At 38.4% G+C, this 17,235-nt stretch overlaps 1 protein-coding gene across 8 annotated transcripts in view; it reads right to left on the reverse strand.

The window, feature by feature from the left end:
- FAT3 (FAT atypical cadherin 3) overlaps window positions 1–17,235 on the reverse strand; it is a 655,772-nt gene that overhangs the window by 524,491 nt on the left and 114,046 nt on the right. The window lies entirely within an intron of this gene.

The raw sequence follows: 17,235 nt of genomic DNA on the forward strand, positions 1-17,235 counted from the left end.
GGTATGTTGTATGAGGCTATTATTATTTTAAAATCTATCTATACACAACTGTAATTTTATATTTTAAAAGGAGTAACTTTTGTGGGAGATGATAGCTTAATTTCATTGTCTAATTTTACTTCAATGAACACTGTTCATCAATGATTACATGAGTAATTATATAATTTTTTATGTAAAAACTTCCAAGACAAGAGCATTTTTTGTTGTGCTTACTTTTAAACTGATAACAAGTTATGCATAATTAAGGGCCTGCACTTTGATGAGTCATCATGAACCACGCAAAGCAGAAAAAGTCAGTCCCCTACGGAGCTGCTTGTTCTGAGTGATGCCCAGGACTAACAATCCTATTCAGAATAAGGGAGGTAAGAGCCATTTTGTGTAGGAAAAATTTACATAATTGCAAGAAGTGCTACCAATTTTTTTCTTAGTCAACATTAAATTTCCAGTTCCCACAGTTTGTAACTATACAAATTAAAAGATAAAAAAATTTCCTATTTTAAACAATAAAACCTGTCAAGTCTTTCAAACAGAAGAAAAAAAGTTATTTAACAAGGTACAGTTAAGTCTATGTACACCCTAATGGCTCAGATTTTTGGAATCCTCAAAATATGGGTTCTTTCACCAAGACTCACTCCCAAGCCCTTCACATTATTTTCTCTCTTCCTTCTCTACAGGGAATTCAAGGATAAAAGAGGTGGGTAAATGAATCCTTTTGAAGGCACACTATGATTTAGGCATAAATAATAAATGCCAGGCATTCTTCCACTTTGTTATATTTAATCTGCACAGCAATTCTAAGCAACAGGTACTATTTTAACTACAGATTAGAAAATTGAGAATCAGAGAAGTTAACTCATTTTGTTAGAGCTTTAGCCCAGTCAGTGTTCCCCAACTGGTAAGTAGCTAGCTGAACAGTTTCTCAAACTCAGGACTCCTTACACAAAATTCCTTTTTTCCACCACACCATCATCCACTATAAATTATTTGTAACCAAGGGTGAAATAACTAAGGAACCCTCCAAGCATATATGAGGTAGTTTAATTCAACTGAACCAGTCAACAGTCATCACTGTTGTGAAAAGCACAATATCCACCCAGCATCTCTATTTGATTATCTCCTTTCTGATTTCAAACTGGTTTTAATAATTAACTGCTTGAGTGAGTCATTAGAAGTAGTTATACAGAAGTATAATATCTTAAAAGGTTGCAAATAATCTTTGCAGTTTATAAAATACTTTCATATCCAAGGTTAACAAGGAAGATATTTTACTCCGTTGGCAGATGAGGATATTAAACTTTATTTTCTTAGTAGCAGAGTCTGGATTAGAACTCAGGCTCTCTCTACACCCCAGAAGGTTTTTCCACTTTTTCCAATTCCACTTTAAAGGAGATTTCTTAAAGCAAGATCCTGAGCATGCATGTGCTTGGTTCCAACTGGGGATGAAATATGACTTTCTGCTGGCATTGTTGAAGTTTATAAGAAACACTGAGCAGGCAGGTAGAGGAAGTAAAAAAAAAAAAAAGTAATACAAAGATTTTAGGCAGAATACACAGCAGAAATGAAAAGTAAGGTGATGACATAACTCTGAATAACGGAACCTCAATCCTGAAAGCAATTTCACAATAAAAAGATCTGGGCTGGCTATACTTGAGTAATGCCGGGTGAGCTAAGTATGTGAAGCAGAATTACCACATGAAGCTGGCACAGGGTACCAAGCAAAGACAAAGTCAGTGGTACCTTCTACCCTGATCTGTAGGGTCCTAGAAAGACACCACTGAACTGCAGAGGAATCTTTGTTAGGAAAATGGTCTATTTGGGTTTTCTGAGTATGGTCGGTTCAAAGTTCTATCCAGCAAAATGGAGAACATGGTGGGACCAGTATGACTGAAGGGGCCTCTTTTGTGGAAAACACTCAGTTTGAATATAGGAAAGAGAGATACAGCTTTAGGGATCACAGATGTAAATTAGCAGAAGCTTTAATACCTTATAGGTCTCAAGAGATTCTTCCAGCATTGGAAAATGATCCAAAACAGAGGTAGAATTTTGAGGTTCACTGGGAACATGGAGTGAAACAAGCTCATCTAAGAAATTGGCCAAAATCCATTACATATTCTCAAAGTAGAAAACTGGATTACTCAAGCAGGATCTGGGGAAATCCAAATTTAGCTTCTACCTCATTTCCACTATTTTATACTGCAGAGACTATCTGTGAGAGAACTTTGCTGATACTTGCCCAAGTAGTCTGGGCCCCATGGTCAACAGAGAGGAAAACTGTCTCAATGGTAAATTCAGCTCAACTGAGCTCTGTCCCCTTATCCCCACCCAGAGCACAACTAAAAGGAGCCTGATGGGAGAAACTCTATTTGTCCATTCTCTCCCCAGTGTCCATATCAGCCCCTATCATCATAGGAGATGCACAATTCTGGTCTGCTAAATAGAACATTAGAGGTATAGCTGTAGCCAGGAATCCAGAAGCCTCTACTATGCTCCATTTCCAAATCTCCCCAAATAAGCACATCTTACTTTAGGAAACAAAATTAAGTAATTTTACAGGCTCAAAGGAGTCTTTAATATCATCTGGTCTGATCTCCTGAATCTACACATGAGGAAACCAAGGCCCATGAAGATGCAGAGCTTCTCCTAATACCAAGGCTCAGATCTGCTGAGTTCAGAGCTGATATCAAATTGAAATGTATGTTAATCGGATTAAATTTTCTTGACTTAACAATTTCAGAGCTATGGCTGATCATCATTTTAGAGTGATACTCATTTTCTGACATCTTATTATTCTCTCTAGTATGACTCTTTTCTCCTAAGTAGTTAACTATTTATACGTAAACATTTACGTGGCTGGTAGGGCAGTTTCTTTTACAAACCCTTTGTAAATCCTTCAAAGCAAAGAATGCTTTTCACAACATGAGAAAATCATTCATTTAATTTAAAATTAATATGTTTTGCATATGAAGAACTTCATTCAGCAAGGTATGCATTACTAGAACTTTTTTCTTATAAAGAAGAAACTATGAACTTAAATGCAAATCGAAAATACTTCAAAACAAGCTTACATGGAACAGTATTGTCATGTACTGAAATTTGGATTAACCTCTGCACCAGTTGGAAATTATTATGTACACCAGAAAAGCCATGCTTTAATTCTGATCCAATCTTGTGCGGGCAGGAGTTTCTTTTAACCCTGATTCAATATTGTAGCATGGAAAATTTTATTAAATTATCTCTATGGACACATGACATGCACAATTGTTGGTGTGGCCTTTTGATTAGATGGAGATGTGACTCCACCCATTCAAGGTAGGTCTCAATTAATTTACTGGAGTCCTTAAAAAGGGGAAACATTTTGGAGAAACCTGAGATGCAGACGCTTGCAGTACAGTAGTTTCTGAGCTGACAGAGACTCAGATGTTTGCAGAAGCTTGGCATGCTGACAGAGAGAGCAGATGACTAGACATGGGTAGAGCCCAGCACACATCTCCACGTGCCTTCCCATGTGATGCTAAGCAAACCAGAACCCAGAGTTGTGTCCCCAGGGAGCTAAGTGAAGGCCCACAGATGCTTGGAAAGGAAACCACTGGCATCAGAAGCTGGAAGCAACAGAAGTGGGAACAAGGACCAGCAGACAGCATCAGCATTTCTTGAGTGAAGGTAACCTCTTGTTGGTGCCTTAATATGGACATTTTCACAACGTTAGACCTGTAAACCGGTGACTTATTAAATCCCTTTTTTAAAAGCCATTCTGTTTCTGGAGTATTGCATTTCAGCAACTTTAGCACACTGAAACAACTTCCAAAAACAAAACACCAGGTAGGACTAAGCCCATTTGGCTTCTGTGGTCGAAACAAAGTATCTAAGACTTTTATATCTTTGTTTTCTCAAAAAAAGAAAGAGCGCTATCTGGCACATATTAATGAAAAAGCCTTGCAGAGTGTGCAAGTGTGGTTCAGTGGTAGAATTCTCACCTGCCAAGTGGGAGACCCGGGTTCAATTCCCAGTCCATGCACTTCCCACCCGTACCCCCCACCAAAAAAAAGCAAAACAAGCAAACAAACAAAAATTCAACAAATAGTGCAGCAATAACAGGAAACTCACATGGAAAAATAATGAAATGTGACCCCACCATAAGCATTAAAAAAAAAAAAAAAAAAAAAAGCCTTGCAGTTTTCCTATTGATTTCGGAAATAAATGAGCATTAGAAGTCAGGAATTCCACAAAATTGTGCAAAATAAATCTTAGAAATAAAATTTTGGCTTCTTTTTTTAGCATGCCAAAACAACATTTAGGATGTTTTAAAAAACATTATTGCTTTTCCCAGATCGAAGCTAAGCTATTTGTAGAGCCAAATATGAGAGCTATGGTATTTTAGATGCCCTGCACATTGATTTATTCTACCACTTCTGGATTATTTTAAAGACAGCACTTAGTCCCCAACTTCTTCTACAATTTAGTAACCTAATCAATAATTTTTAATATAATCTGCAAAGAGATCACAAGCCATCAATCTTTTAGATATTTATTTTTCAGCGGCAGTCCTGGCATACCTCCCCATCTGCCCTTCCTGCTCTGTTAGAGTGGATCTTAGCATGGAGCTTCCTTGGGCATAGAGATTTTCCTTTGCAAGGATGAACACCAGAGACCTTAGGAGCAGTGAACAGCTCTCATAAAGGCCATATCTTAGAGTGTTTTTTGACATTACAGGGGGTCTATACTTTCTCTGGTAACCGGGGGAACTGTTTTCTGCCATCATTCAATGTCCTCCATTACTAGCTGAGTCTTTTCAACAGCAAAAAAAGGTTTCTTAGAAAACTACTTAATTTCCACTCCATGCCATCCTATCTCATTTATTTGTAAAGCGTTTGATTACCCAGACAGAGATGGTACTTGGGTAATGTGCTGTAACGGTCTATGAAACAAAGAAGTAAATTCCTGAAGAGCCTCCTTTCTCAAGAATCCTGGATGACGATGACTTTGTGAGAACTGCAAATGGAAGGCCAGTCTCTGTTCTGTGTGCGGTGCCTAAGCCCCCACCTACCCAAAGGCAGTAGGATGCAGTGGTCACAGAACACAGACTTTGGCACCTCACTGCCTTGATTTGAATCCTAGCCCTGCCACCTACTCACTTGTGCAAAGTTGGGCAGGTAACTGAACCTCTCTGTGCCTCAGTTTCCTCTTCCATAAAATGGGAATGATAAACAGGCCTACCAAATAAGGTTTAATGAGTTAATAAATGTAACGCATTTAAAACAGTTTATGGCACATAGTAAATATTATATAATTGTTATCTATTATTGTCATTAACTAAGGCAGTATTTAGAGAAGACAAAATCTGTACACTACAAGGTAGGGAAGGAAATTTAAACCTCCACTGACACTTCTTTTTTCAAAAAGAAAATTCACATTAAAGGTAATGGGAAGGATGTCCTTTTTCTTCTAAAGGCATAGGAGGATTAATATATTAGAATAGTAAAGAGCATAGACCCAAATGTCTGAGAAACTTGAGTTGAGTCCAGGTTTGCCACTTACTGGCTGGGTGACCTTGGGCTATTATGTAAATTTTCTTGAGCCTGGGTTATAAGAGTTCCCACTGTGGTGTAAAAAGCTTAGCATAGTTTCCAGTATATGGAAAATGTTCCATAAATATTAACTGGCATTGTTATTATTAAGGTGTTCAGAAGTAGGGATACAAAATGGAAAAGAAGTGAAAACTGAGCTAAGAACAAAGGGAGGGGGACCATCCATGGGGTAGCCCATCCCTGCATGAAAGGCCTTCCATGCATCCCAGACCCCTGCCAGGGGTTGGGGTCAGTGCCAGAGAGGTGTCTGTCTGTGCATGGCAATACAGGCCAAGGCTACTGCCACAGTTCTGCAATTTATTCCAACTCTCGCATGTACACTTTCAACTTAGGAAACTATACTTGCATTAGGGAGCTACTCTTCAGACCTGGCATTTAATTCCTGAAGAATTCTAGCAGGGTTTCTCCTTGAGATGATGAGTCCCAGAACAACCAGATACCGCCAAACCCTATCTTCCAGAGCAGCCTACTCTGATACCACTCAAATTACCATCCTCATGGCACTACTTTATGTTCTGGGTCCTTGCTCCTGAAATCTGTTATAGACTGTCTGTATGACACGCTGGGGAATAAAGCTTTACTCTCTGACTGCTGCTAATGGGTGCCTTAAAAGAAGGCAAAAATGTTTACTCCATATTTTTTTTTAACACAAACCATTGTAGCTAAGGGCATGTATGATAATATACTAGGAAACAAATAATTCATGTCATGCCATTACTCAGATTATACAATGATATACTGGGCCAGAGCCATGTAAAGTCACTGAATTTTACAGCCAAAAGGACCATAAAATTGTCTAGCCCAACACTGTAGTTTTATAGAGGAGGAAACAGACGGCGACAGGTTAAATGATTTGGATAAGGTTGCCCAGCTGGCTGGTAAAAAAGCTAAAATTGGACCTCCAGCCTCCGTTGTGAATTTGTCTCTAATATTGTTATTCCCTCCTTTAAGAATGCAGCTCTCTCTACATGGCCATGTCTTCAGGTTTCATCTTCCGAGACTCAGCTAAAATGCCATGCACCTACTCTATGAAGCTAATCCTGATTCCCCTCGTACAAAAGCGAGCTCTATATTCTCAATGTACAGTGAGCAACAGAATCACTTCAGCTGTTAGAGCCCAGAGTTGCTGGTTCCTTGGGTTTGAACTAGAGCCCAAGAATTTACAATTCTAGCAAGTCCCCAAGAGCCGATCTGGGACCACATTCTAAGAAATATGTCTCCGAACTTTATCTATATATATACCTCTCTGAGAACATTTTCTTTCTTGTATAAAGTTATTTATATATGTTTTGTCTAATTCTTTAGTTGAAACGTGGAGACATGTATATATGACAAGTATTGAAGCAGTTTATTCATGAGTAACCCTAGGCTTAATTAAAATGAAAATTTGTATCCTGTGATATGGTATAGGAGAAAGAGTAAGGAACTAACCTGAAGAATCCTGGGATTCACCCCACCTCCAAAGCCTAGGGCAGCTATTTGATCTGTCTGAGCCTCAGTATCTATCCTAGACTTGATTAGTGCTTTCCTAACTGTTTTCTATAAACCCTCTGTCTTTTACTTGTGCTGCAGGCATATGTGAAGAGTCTTGATCAAACATATAGAAAGTGTGCATGCTATTTTCCCTTGGATTACTTACTACACTGTAAGCTCCCTGAAAGTAAGTTCTGGGCCTTATTTTTTTTCTTCTTAAAGAATCTACCAAAGTGACCTGAACAAGCAAGAATTCAATCCATTTTTGTTGAACAAAACTGGGCTACTCAGCATGCACCACAACTCAATAGCATGCTCCAGGAAAAGGATAGAAATGAACATCAGATAAATTAGGAATTAGAATAATAAAACTTAGAGATCCTGGGAAAACATCTAATGTATCATTTCCCAAACAAACACAGCTTATTTCATGAAACCCTCATTCTATGTGATATGAACAGGTGTATACCTAAATAACAGTAATAAAAAAGCCTTTTAGGAAGCACTGGTTGAAAAAAGGTAAGTAGGTTTTTAAAAATTAGAAATGAACTTTCCCCATATTAATCCTTAGTCAATCTCTAATAATTTACTTTGTTTTCATTCAGTTTTTATTTCCATATGAAAGTAATATATTATTTATTATTTATTCCTACTTCTAGAGATAAAGTTCCATGGTATATGCAGTAGGGGTTCAATAACTACTTCTTAAATACACAAGTAAGCTCTGTAAATTGTAAATCCAAGGGAAAATAGCATGCACACTTTCTATATGTTTGATCAAGACTCTTCACATATGCCTGCAGCACAAGTAGAAGACAGAGGGTTTATAGAAAACAGTTAGGAAAGCACTAATCAAGTCTAAGATAGATACTGAGGCTCAGACAGATCAAATAGCTGCCCTAGGCTTTGGAGGTGGGGTGAATCCCAGGATTCTTCAGGTTAGTTCCTTACTCTTTCTCCTATACCATATCACAGGATACAAATTTTCATTTTAATTAAGCCTAGGGTTACTCATGAATAAACTGCTTCAATACTTGTCATATATACATGTCTCCACATTTCAACTAAAGAATGAGACAACTGTCCCATAGTTTGCTGTGCTATATTCCTTTCCCATTAAAAAAGTAAAAAAAAAAAAAAAACTAAATATTTGCACAGTTCTGTGAGCCAGAAAGACTGACATGAAGGGAAGAACTCTATTTATGTTGAATAAGTATCCATATTTTTAATAATTTATTGCCTATTTTTAAATGGTCAAAGTGCAAAAGAGGCTTGCCAAATCAAAAATAGCCTGAGATGCAAAACCTAAAGCCATATTTGTAATTCGTGCCTTTTTAGAAAATCCTGCTTGTCTGCCTTGAGCCCCAAGTCTAAGCAGGGATTGCAGGCAAGAAGAGCATTTGATTTGTAAGGATATGGTATCACCTTCTGTCATTCTGCAAAAGGAAAAAAATCCCAAACCACAGCCCCCAGTTGGTTCTGCCAACCAGCCAAGCAGACCTATACCCAAACTCAATCTTTTTCATTACAATAATACCATAAATTTTAACTTTTGCCAGTGGTGCAAATCTTTCTGTTGTCTGAAAGTGGTCTCTCAGGAGAAAAGTCAGCCAGTATGAAGCAAGAATAATTCAAGTTGGTTTTGAAAAAACTAGAAGATTCAGCCATGCTGCGGCAGTATTATGAATACCCTCCTTTATTTTCTCCCCAGGTACTAGAAATATTTCCATACAACACTGGTTAATGTCAAGTATCATTTCATCAGTAAATGTTTCAAATTCAGGGGTAATTCAACCAGGGGCTATCAGAAGGAAAGATTAGCATGTTGTTCAAGTCTTTTAAAAATCACTTCTCCCTCTGGAGAAAGAAATTCATCATGGGGTAAGAAAGAAGAAAAAAAGATGTATAGAGAGGATATGCTTTGCTCTAATGCTTGGCTGTTTGAGAACATGTTCCAGAAAAACGCAGGGTTTCAATTTTTCTCTGGTAGTCTTCGTTGACAGAAACCAAAGGGAAAATACATGAGTTTTCTTTTATGCGCAAGATTTTGAGGAAAGAAAAAAAACCTTTTCCAGTAACAGCATTTACTAAGGAATAACTGCCTAAGTGAGAAAAGAGCCCAAACAGTTTCAAGTGGAACAAATGTCTTTACATAGTGTTAATTCCAATAGTAAGAGTGCAAAATGCAGTTTAGGGGAAACAGTACTCTTAGATTCCTCTTCTCGCTACCTTCTGACACAATTATCTTCCTTTTAGCTATCCCAATTGCTCTGTCCCTTCAAAAATGATTTTTTTTTAAAAGCAAAGAGTATTTTATATGGTATATTTGGGAACCAGGAAACCAGCTTTCCCCAATTGCATGCCGTTCCTGCTGTGCTAAGAGATGGACTTGGCATCCAAAGGGAGGCTACAAGTGCACACACAGGAGGGCCTAGGCAGACAGAGCTCAAGGACGCCAATGAGATCCAAGGGGACCAGACTTCCCTTTTCCAGACAGCTGAAGCTCCAAAGGAATATGTGACAAAGGATAAAACACCCTGATGATCATGGAGGATTTCTGAGAGAATACAATTCAATTCCAAAATTTGCCAAGATTACACAGGGGACCAGGTCTTTCTCTGCACAAAGCACAGGTATTAGCACGCTATTTAGGAGATAACTGCCTATTTGGCTAAATGCCCCCACCGCACCCCACCCCCAGACTGTAGGACAGCAGCACGGATCCTGTATTTGGTAGATGCAAAATATATAATTGTTGAATGAATGAATTTAACGAGAAGAGATAAACTCAACTATCTATAACAGGATAATACTCTGGGTATCACTTTATGAAGTTTGGGTGGGGAGCGATGGGGTCAGGGAGGAAAATGAATTGTGCCAAACATAAAGAAGCAATATACTAGGAAATGGCTGAGGCAAGAAAAAAACATCCCAGGCAGCAATCCTGATGAACTCAAAAAGGGAAGAGATGACAAAACAACTTAACACATCGAAGATGAACACACTGTGGAGAGAGGCAGCAATTATGATATGAGAAAGCAAAGAAGATTATTTAGAAAGGGGCAACAATAAAAGTTTCCCAGATTTAAAACATTGTGGATGTAGGTCAAGAAATGCAGCCTGCAAGTTAGCTGATAATTCAGGAATCTTGTTAGTCACATCTCATCACATTATCACATTATCACTGGGTCTTAGCAAACAAGGCCAAAATGCAGATTTGATTCCTTCCACTCTTTCACACTCCCCATCAAAGTCACCAGTTATTGACTGATGTGTTTAAGCCAACACTGCCTATACTAGTACTCAGTGCAAATGAGACCAGGGTCATAGCTTCAATTTGCACCTAGGCCTACCCATGGAGTATTCTTAAGAACAGGTTCATTTAGTCAAAAAGAAGGCCATGCCAGCAAACATGGGCAATTCAGCATCAACGATTCTCCATCTCAACTAAAAAACCCAAGGCTGCAGAACCGTGAGACAGGAGGGGTGCTCTTTGTATGTGTTCATTTAAGGAAGTTATGTTTCTTAGAGGGGCAGGACATTTTGTAGATATTTTTTTTAGATGCAGGTGGAAGGAGTTTTCAAATAATCACCAAGCATCCATGAGTTATTTTTGGAATAATTTACATTATTTGAAGTACTACTTTCAGGACAGGTTTACAATCTAAAAACAGCCACAAATGGATTAGATGTGAAAAAGCTAGGTGCTTCAGAGTTGGCCTGGCAAGAACTCTGCCACAGAGTAGAGGAAAAAGGCCAGGGTCTGACCCTCTGTTTGGAGAGGAATAACTGTGAAGTAAACAAAAGTAGGCAAGTCATCTGAGCTCAGCCTAAGAGATGCTATTTCCTGTATCTCTTGGAATCCTGCTGCACATCTCAGTTTTGGAACAATTAGGGCCCAGGTGGCTAATGGAGGTGCTTCCTGGACCATGCTGTGTTGCATCCTTGAAATCCTGGCATAATTTTGAAACTGAAGGTCAGAAGTGAAAACACGGTAACATATAGTGGGTTCAAAAAGAAAATGAATAAGAACAGAGTTATTTCAAATCCTGGGCTTTGGAGATGAAGATCCCAGTTTATGACCAAAGAGGAAAATGACAGTGCCGCTAAGTGGTTGGTTGCTAGTGGCTCGTGTAAGAGCCGTCGGTAACCCTAGAGCCTCAACTTGAGACAACCTCTAGCTGGCCTTCATGTATTCACTTGCATCCTTTCCACAGTGTGCCTGCTACACCCAGCCAGTCATCACATACTTAAAGTCTGAACATATCACATCCCTCCTGAAACACTTCAATGCCTTCCCTATGCTTTCAGGATAATGAAGACCAAACTCCTCCACAGGTCAAGTGTTCTGCAGAATATGGCCCTGACTCCCTTTCTGGCCCCATGTCAAACCCCTTTCTGCATTCCAGCCAAACTGGCCTTCTTCCAATTCCTTGCAAAACATCTCCTGCCTCAGGTGTTATGCATTTGTTTCTCCTTTGTTCAACTCTCCTCCTTTTCCCTAAGTCCACATCCCCAATACAAATGCACACAACTATCTAAGCTTCTGTATCTCTCAAGGTAGACTTCTTTGATCCCCAAGTCCAGATGTGTGCCCCTATTTATGTGTCCTCAGGACACCCAGAACATTTCCTTTGTAACATTTATTACTGCTTTAATTCTATTTATTAAGACTATTTGACTAATATCTTTCATCTCAACTTGATATGTACTATATGAAGGAACTATTTCTTATTCTCATTGTTGCCACATACCAAACATATTGTTTAACACATAGTAAGTGCTCAAATATTTGTTGTTTGGATGAATTATAAATGTCTTATGAACACTCAAGAAAACAGTATTAGGGTGGTGGATCTTTTACCCACCGTGGGGGTGTTTGGCAATATCTGGAGACATTTTTCATTGTCACAGCAAGAAGAGGGGTGTTGGTAGCACTTAGTGGGAAGAGGCCAGGGATGCTGCTAAATGTGCTACAATGCACAGGACACCCCCTAAAACAAAGAATTCTCCAATGCAAAATTTCAATAATGCCAAAATTGAGAAACCCTGGATTAGAGGAACTAGGGTAATTGTATTGAGAAGTATCGAGCCAAGTGTATAGAAAGAAACAATTTCCAAAAAAGAATAGTTACATGGCAGAGCCTCGGCTTACAGCTGTTCTGCTGCCATTGAGGTCTCCCCCCAAATACCACCCCAGGCGAGGTCAGCTAAAATTTGAGCTCCCCTCTGTTATGGCTGGGATGATTTCCATCCCCAACTACCAGCCTGACTGGGTTCTGAGCAACCACCCACCACAGAGCATGAAGGAACCTTCACCTTCCAATGGTAGAACTATTTCACCTGATTTCTCCAGGAAGTAATCACGTCTGGCAAGGCTATCAGTCATCCTGTCAGCTATAATCCCCATTTGCTCCCAAGGACTAGTGTTCTCCAGTTTTCAACCAACCTGACTTGGATCTCACTCTTTACAGAAGCATTTATTCTGCCAACAAAATCAAGACCCTAGAAGATTGATCTTTCTAGGTCAATATGGGGTCACCTCTCCAGTGGTTTACATAATTTTCACTGCACGACTACTAAGACCACAGCTCCACAAGCAGTTGAAGGGCTTCACTTTCCCACAGCTTTGGGGGAATTATTTTACTCCACTCTATGATTTATAAAGAAGTGGTTGTCAAACCTTGCTCTAGGTTGAGAAACCATGCACAACTCCCCACAATTCTACCTCAAACTACAATAACCCAAACAGTTGTTTAAACACCCCTCAATATCAACAGCTGTTGGAAAATAAATGGGATTGTTGCTTTGACAGGGCTTAAACCAAGTAGATTCATTCTCTGCAGTTAAATAGACAGGTCCTGTCTACTCTACCCTTGAATATATGCAGTTAAAAGCCAAGTATACACTTTGCCACTAATTATGTATTACAAATAAATAGTTTACACAAGCATAAGTAAACTATGAGAGAGGGAAGCGGCAATTTTGAGCATCCTCAGCAGATGTTTAGGGACAGCTGTATAGGGAAGCTGACAAGAATTTAGATGAAATTTATTTTAAAGTCCCACAAGAGTGAGAAGGCTTGTTTAACCTTTACCAAACCATTCCACCCAAGGGGTTCAGATCTGAATTTTCCTTTGGAACAGATTTCTATTGTTGTGTTTAATATGGCTTTTCGACTTCCTCACTTTTCTTAACTAAAGAAGCCCTAGTGATTTAAGCATGCTGAGCAAATGTCATTAGTCCAGAAGCTGCTTTTCAATATCCATGTGAGTTATCAGTAAATCTAAGAGACAAGAGTAAATAATATCAATAAAGAATTTAGCAACAGAAAAAATATGTACAATAAGCACTTATAGTTCTGAGCTTCAAGAATCCACTAGTCTACACACCTGTTTTCAAGAATGGCTATTTTCCACATGAAAAAGAAAATGTTAACTACCTACCTCATGTGGTTAATGATACCACCCTTTCATTACTTATACATCTTTAGGAGAAAGATCAAATGATATGGTTATCAAAATGTGCTTAGACAAAATGACTTCAAGCAGACATTTAGGCTCCAATTGCTCTTTGCCTTACATATCTTCTGCAAGCTCATACACCAGACATTCAACGAATATTGGTTGAACTGGGAAATAATAATAATAGCTAAATTAGAATGAGTGCTTACCAGGTTGCCAGACCTTGTGAATCGTTGTGTCATCTTGGTTTTACAGTGGCTCCCCTGAGAGCTGATAATTTTAGAGTTAGGAGTCTTAAGAGGAAGGAATCTCAGAGGTGGTTCAGTGCAGCAACCGTGCATGGAGATGAGATGACACTCAGAGAGCTGAGTGTGTGTCACACAGGTTTACTGATGGTGGCAACAGAACCAGAACCCAAGCTCCAGACCAAAAATAAACAGAGATAAAACTATCATATGTGTTTTTTTTTTATTGTAGTGACATATATGCAACACAAAATTTTCCATTTTAACCACTTTCATATTTATAATTTGGTGATATTAATTATACTCACAATATTGTGCTATGATCACCACAAATCATTACCAAAACTCTTCCATCACCCCAAACAAAAACTCTGTACCCTTTAAGCAATTCACTCCTCCCCATCTCCACCCCAGGCCCTGGTAACCTGCTATCTACTGTCTGTCTCTATGAATTAGCTTATTCTAGGTATTTCATATAAGTGAAAACATGCATTATTTGTCCTTTTGCGTATGACATTTCATTCACCATGATGTCTTCAAGGTTCATCCAGGTTGTTATATGTATCAGCACCTCAATTACAGCTGAGTAATATTTCATTGCATGCAAATACCACATTTTGTTTATTCATTCATCTGTTGATGGATGCTTGCGTTGATTCCACTTTCGGCAATTGTGAATAACACTTCTATGAACATCAGTGTACAAGTGTCTGTTCAAGTTCCTGCTTTCAGTTATTTTGGGTATATACCTAGGATTAGATTTGCTGGGTCATATTGTAATTAATTCTTTAACTTTTTGAGGAACCATCAAACTGTTTTCCATAATGGTTGCACCACTTAGCATCCCCACTAACAATGTACAGAGGTTTCTATTTCTTCACATCTTGTCAACACTTGTTATTTTCTGTTTAAGACTATTACATTTTGAAATGACTTTCTAGAAGCATAAAGAACAAGTTCAGTTACCATATCCTCAAAGAATCTTGGCTAATAGTCATATAGTTTGTAACCTTATTTCTTCCCCTCAAGAGTTTCCTTGGATTCAACATTTCACAAATAAACAATCAAGAAACATTATCTGTTAGTTTAAGAGTGCTCTTAAACTACTTGTAAAATTAGTTGGTTTTATTTTTAAAAAGGCAAAGAATATTCAGTTATGTTCTAGGTCATCATGACAGTGCTCTCAAATAAGTAAAACTGAAGTAGAGTGTCATGGTCAGGTTCATGTGTCAACTTGGCCAAGTTGTGGTACCTGTTTGTCTGGTTGGGCAGGTGCTGGCCTGTCTGTTGCAATAGGAGGTTTCATAGAATTAGATCATGATCATGTCAGCTGCATCCACAGCTGATTCCATTTGTAATCAGCCAAAGGGGAGTGTCTTCTGCAATGAGTAATGCTTAATCTAATCACGGGAAGCCTTTTAAGGAGGATTCAGAAGAGACAGGCTCTATTCCTGCTTCAGCTGGCGAGCGTATCCTGTGGAGTTTCGTCCAGACCCTCCATCAGAATCCTCGGTTTCACAACCTGCCCTGCGGATTTTGGACTCTGTGTTCCCACGGACACGTGAGACACTCATAAATTTTATATATGCGAGTATTCCCTGTTGATTCTGTTTCTCTAGAGAACCCTAACTAATACACAGAGGAATAAATTGTTCCATAATTTTATCCCCAAAAGTTCATGCATAGATTGTATGGAATATATCCCCAAATAATTCAGCATATATCAATCCAATGCTTTTGAAACTTTTTAACTTTATCTCTTTCTTTGGATTTGGGAGGATTTTGGAATGGCGTTTTTGCTCTAGATTTTTCTTCCTTTTTTATTGATTTTCTTTAAATTTCATTTCCAAATCTTTTCATTTCACATGTTCACCATTTAGGTGACACACTGTGTTCCCTTGACCCTGGACTAAGAACACCTCAAAACCATTAGCCATTTCAGGAAAGGCCAGTGCTTTTATGAGTTTTCCATCATTGTATGCAGGTTGACATACAGTGCAGAACATTTGAGATTTTCAGCAAAGCCACAGTTTTTGTTTTTTTGTTTTGGAAGGAGAGAGGGGAGAGAGTAGTTACTATAGACTATATAGTTGCAAACAGTTACCTCTCTCAAACCCAACGAAGTTCTCAAAATCTCTATTACATTACCTTCTGTCCATCATCCAACTGAATGCATAATTGCGCTACCTGTCAAGGAAGCCATAATCAACTACTTACCTTAAATAAATAGTCAATTGAGTGAAACCTTCAATTTAAAGCCATTTGGGAATTTTGCATATATTCAAGTCAGAAAGGAAAAGGTACTTCATTTGATTGGTTTTTCTTTTAATTAAAAGCTTCACTCAATGAAAATAAGCAGATGACTTTATTTAGGATGGCTTTTTGCCTAATATTACTGCTACGGCACCTTCAGACATTTAATGTGGTAAGTGCCTCTCCTTTCTAATATATGCAGAGTTTATCAAGACCCTGGAAACACAAGTCGCTTCAGGATAAAAATTTTCACAGGTCTAATCAATGATGAACACACAGGGCAGTCCCTCCAGCCTGATATTCCCTCAAATAAGCCTAATTTAATTGTGACCTATTCTTATCTGAGTCAGCTTTTCACTAACAGAAGAGAGAAGCCCAGGTTTCACAAATGCTGGCCTGGGGCTGTTTCAAAGCCTTTTCATAATTGAGGTAGCTGTCTTTTCTCCTTAAGAAGGTTTTTCACATTCTACCAGGTTAAGAATTATAAACTAGATATAAATGGCATTATCCACACCTAGGATGCTGCCCCCTAAAAACTGGAGAATCATTCCTTTATGAACAGTATTCTATAGATGACTGAATTTTTAAAATGATACAGGGGAAAAAAAAAGAAAGAAAGAAAACCCTACTCAATAGACTGGGGCCTCTTTTGTAGGGGTATGAGATGGATCCTTCGATAAGGCATTTTTAATTAAAATTAAAACACTTCACTCATAATTTCAAAGATCTCTCAACAAATACATTGTTATCCCTTTAAGTTACTACTCTCTTCATGATGTCACTCAAAATGAGAAGAAAAGGCAATATACAGATAATGGAATGCTGGTCAAGTACTTTGCTTAGTAATTCGATTTTACACTACGATCTACTTAAGAGGCACACAACCCCAAAGGACAAAATGAAAAAGTTTGTCCTGAGGGAGGACCAGGGGAAGGATCACGATTAAAGAGATGCTTTAGGACAAGTCTAATACTCTGCAGCTCAAGGATGTAGGATGTAACTAGGCAGAGTGTTAACTTCTTGTCCTTTCTTCAGAACTGTCTTGCTACTCCTTAGCACAGAAAAGAGAAAAAATTGAAAAGAGAAGAAATAAACTTTTAATTAAGATGTACATTTAAGAGGCTGGTGTAGGAAAGAAGATAATTTGAATGTGAGTAAAGACTGAAAGAGTCTTGTGGGTTCTTTTCTTATCTTTGATACTACAATACTAGATTC

This window comes from Tamandua tetradactyla, chromosome 8 (assembly GCF_023851605.1).
Source record: "Tamandua tetradactyla isolate mTamTet1 chromosome 8, mTamTet1.pri, whole genome shotgun sequence".
NCBI lineage: Eukaryota > Metazoa > Chordata > Mammalia > Pilosa > Myrmecophagidae > Tamandua > Tamandua tetradactyla.